Source organism: Corylus avellana, unplaced genomic scaffold, assembly GCF_965113065.1.
Source record: "Corylus avellana unplaced genomic scaffold, dhCorAvel1.hap1.2 HAP1_SCAFFOLD_25, whole genome shotgun sequence".
In the NCBI taxonomy this organism is placed as follows: domain Eukaryota; kingdom Viridiplantae; phylum Streptophyta; class Magnoliopsida; order Fagales; family Betulaceae; genus Corylus; species Corylus avellana.
Window position 1 is genome coordinate 130,450 of NW_028290479.1, and position 4,551 is coordinate 135,000.

Here is a 4,551-nt window from a genome sequence, read left to right on the forward strand (position 1 = left end):
TCTAATTCCGTTCCGTCACCTTCTCCGTCTGTCTCTACAGCCACCGACACACCCCTGAGTAGACTTTTTAATAAGCCTTCGGTCTAAGGTATCATTATCGCTTAGCGCTTGTGCTAAGGAGTGAAACCGAGGGAAATCACACTTTATGCCAAAAATCCCGAGTTTGCTACCCGATTCGAGTTTTGATCCCACCCAGAGGGAAAAGGCAATTCAATTGAGGCCAAAAATACGCTGTTTCCTAAACCTGATCGTTCTGATCTCACTTTTCTGACCTGACTTCGGTGAAATGCCAAAAACACCGTGTTTCCTAGTTCGATCTCCTTTTTCTGTCAGTCACCGGTCGGAATCTGTCTTTAGGCGAAAAATACGCGGTTTCATAGCTATAGCTCGATCTTACTACGGGACTTTCTGGATGTTTAAGTATCCCACTAAGCCAGTCTGTCTGCTAGCCCAGAGTGGAGGAGAGAGATCCAATTAGCTTACTTTGAACTCTTCCTATCCGAGTAGTTCCTATCCCAGTAGGTAGTAGGAAGCCAAGCAAGGATAAGAGAGAGATCCTATGGTTAGGCCAGTTAGTTAATGCTGGAAGGTTATAGAAGACGAAAACGATGGATGTCCTAAGTGACAATGCCATCGGAAAATATACTCTTTATTCGGACTAGCACACGAGGGCGTTAAGCACCTATCTTACTAATACTAATAAGAAGAAAGGTTTGGAACCCTTATTATTAGAGAAAGGGGATAGAGAATATCTTACCTGTAGGATTGACCATGAACTTCCTTACCTCACTTGCGGTTCTCTAAGGTCTTCCAAAAGGCTTCTTGAAGGTTAGGTTAGATAAAGAAAGATAAGAATAGAATGGATGAGGTAGTTCTTTCTTTCCTCCTACTGGTAGGGTTAGATCAAGATAGACTGCGTTAGAAGCCATTAGAAGTAGCCCTCTCTTGCTATTAGCTCCTGTAGCTAAGCGAATGGGGCTTTCCCCCAAGCTAGGAGCTAATCTCTTTCCTGTAGGACTCAGCATTCCCTGTGCTGGTAGTGGCATAAGAACTAGCATCTTCTTGTTTGAGAGCTATAAGATAAGCTAGGAAAGCGCAGTTTTAATGAATAAAGATACGTTGCGTAGTGAGCGCTTCCCATGTGTGGAGCGTGAAGGTCTCTCTTTCCCTTCTCTTGAGCTCGTTGTCTTTTCTTACTGTGCTGTGTTGGCTGTAATCTACCGCTGCTCGATTGCTTTAGCGAATCAAGCATCTTTTATGCATATGCAATTTCGATTTGACTCCACCAGAACAATCTCCATGAGTCTAACTCTCTTATAATAAATAGGGAAGTCAAGTCGTGTTTTCTCTTCCCGGACTCGGGTGCTTTTACCTCTAGGTGAGGTTATTCCCGTCCTTGCTTTTCTGTTAGTGGAATAAGGCCTTTCCCTCTCTGTGTGGGAGAGTGTGAAATAGGGTCGCTAGTAGATATCTGATAATAGGAGCATCTCGGGATAGCCTCCATTGAGATTCTATTGCCAGTTCCGTGTAGAAAAAGATAGAGGTTAAGGCATCTCACATCAAGTAATAGTCATAAAAGAGGTTAGATCTAAGCAAGGAAAAGCGATCTAGGAACAAACTACCAAAGAAGAAGAAGAGCCTGCTTGGCGTAAGTGAACAAGCGAGTGAGTGACAGAGCGCAGAGAGAGGAGGGGATCCGAGTGTGCTTGTAGCGAATTCTTTAATCTGTAACCCAGCACCACGTAGGCTTACTCGACTAAGAATTCAAGCGACGTAGGTAGCTAGTAGTTAAAGGTGGGGGTTCGGGCTTCCCGTATTGAGGTCATCGATCGACAGGGTGCTACTCCGGGCTTAGAGCCCCTTTCGTCATCCTCCATTTGTGAAGGCATCAAGGGCCCTCTATGTTTGTTAGTTTGCCTGCCCTGGGTTGGTTTGGCCTAGGATCCCTGGAGCGAGGTAGCTAGGACGAGAGGTACCTCATTAATGTACCTACTCTAGCGGGATTGAGTGAACATACTCCAAGGCTGCGTCACCAGCAGCGCGAAGGTCAAGCGAGATCTCTGCAGTTTTATCTGCTCTTTCCTTCGTATCCGCCTAGCTGAAGCTATCCGAGTAGCGTCTTATTTCGTTACACAACTATTTGTCTAAGAGACCGCTTTTCCTACCTCCGTACACTCTTAACTCTTAAAGGCATCTTGCTTGCCCGTCCCTCCATTCCAAAGGACTGGGATAAGGGCTTACCTCTGTAATATGAACTGCTAGTTGGGATTGAGTAGCTGGGCATTGAGTTCTTTCCTATGCGCCTATTAGGAAGCTCTGGAGCGTGACCAGCAGCCTGAAGTACCCCCGCTCTCTCTGCCCTTTCATGCGCAGTTTCCTTCCTCTCTCTCTAGGGATCGCTATCCAGGGTCGCTGGGCTAGTTCCCAAACATACTCTTTAGTTAGAGAATCTCTTGTGCACCAAAATCTTTGTAAAAAACTAGCACTCTTCATCATACGATTCTTTCCTATGATTATATTATTCATTCCACGTGGAAAACCGTCTACTCTCATTGAGTTAACCCCGCTCACTACGAGATTGAGAGGTTACCCCACGAACTGAGCTCCTTCTCGCTTTTCTTGGCTTGCCGATCCTGTCATATAGGAAGTTATTCCGTCTTGCCTGGTTGACCAGGCTACCCCTTCACTGATTCAATCTTTATAGCCTCAATCGAAACATCAATTCTATGACAAGTTTCCTCTATCCAAATCCTTCGTTTGAAGCATCTAATGCCATCATAAAAGACTTCAATAAAAGGGCCTAAAGCGGGCACAGCAAGAACCCTCCATTCATCCGCAGCAGATCGTGCTCAAGCTAAAGAGGCTCACTTTCTAGTAAATGAATGCGCGAGCACGGACGCAAAAGCAAAAGCTAATAACAGAGGCTTTCTCCTCCCCTTCGCCTTCCTCTGAGCTTGAATCAGACCCCAAAAAATGCTGCAACCTTCGGCCTAGATATTTTATAACCTTCAGAACTCGAACCAGACCGAACTCGACAAAGTGAGTTCTCTTCCCCGATCCGGTTGATTGCCTTGCTTGTCTAGTGTCACAGTTGTTGATTCGCAATCGGTTGAATCAAAAGAAGGCTCCTTTTTCTTTTTGTCTCACACCAGCAGTTGAGATCGAAAAATCATAAGTCACGATCTAACATCGAATGAACTACTTTGTTAGCGCCATCTCTCCTCAGAAAGCTCTAAACTGGTGACAAGATTGACTTTCTTTTCTTTGGCAGGATGGGGTTGATGTTCAGTGGCTCCAATCCCGAATGGGTGTAGAATGGAACAAGCTCGCATGCTCTAGCTGTAGCTCGGTTGAGGCGGAGGTCCCTCCCCAAGAGTTGTAGACCGGGCACATACGGGGTGCCCGCCTACGAGCAACTTATCTTGCATTCTAGTGAGTTCCGTTCACTTCCCATTTGCCTGGATTTAGCGAGCAGTTGGTTGATCACAGCTTCCTATCCGACTGCTAGTGAAGTCGATAGTTCTCGTTAGTAGGGGGGGCCCGTAAAGCTCATTTCGATGTTGCAGGGTAGGTCTCCGTCCCCGCCTCAAACTTGATGAGACAGATCGAGTAGGCAGATAGGTTGCTATGATCATTCCTTCGATCGTGTCTGACGTTCGGGTACGAGAAGCGAGGGGGGACTTATAGCTTAAGAATCTGGGTAGCCGTCCAGGTCAAAGATGACTGCTACTCAACATCACTCCCAAACTTCGCATTGGGGAGATAAAGTTGCTTTGTCAATGCGAATTTCCCTTCATAAATAGCATTTTCTGTTTCACCTTGATTATGAGACCTCAAAATGGACTGTTTTTCCTGCTTTTTCTTACTCCCAACTGACAACAGGAAGAGGGGAACCGTCAGAGTGAAGAGTTGTTTGCCCGGCTCACTGCTATGACTATGATAGGAATGAGGACGGGCCCCCCCTACCTCGCCCATTTACTAATTAATAGAAGGAAAGCGAGTATAGCACTAAAGAGAAAACTGTGAAGTTGATAGAAGCTCACGTCAGCTGCGTCTGAACTGCTGATAGCTGGATAAAGAAAGAGAGAAAAGACCCTGCTTACAAGCTAGAATAGGGAAGAGATGATGCGGCTACTAGGATAAGAGCGGGCCGACCTTAGAACAGGACTGCCTCTCGTCTTCAATCGAGGGGTTAAGAATTCCTTCTAGAACTAGAAGCACACTGAAGGTATGCCCCTTATTGACTGGAACAAATTAAATCCCGTGGGGAAGAATATCTTGGTCCAACCCGAAAGGAAAGCACCGGGAGAGTACACGGGTTTGCACGTGGAATTAATAATATAATAGTCATCAAGAATCGTCTGATTACTCTACTAGATACGATCCCCTAGAAGAGGCCTCACTCTAGTTAGGCCTGGCCGAAGGTTTACCCACAAGGCAAGGTTCTCTCGTGTTTTAGACAGGAATCAGGGGCTTCTGGGAGGTTTAAACAGGGTTTCAGGGGGGTACAAGCTGGTGTCCGAGTAGCGAATTCCTGAGTGAAAGTCGTGG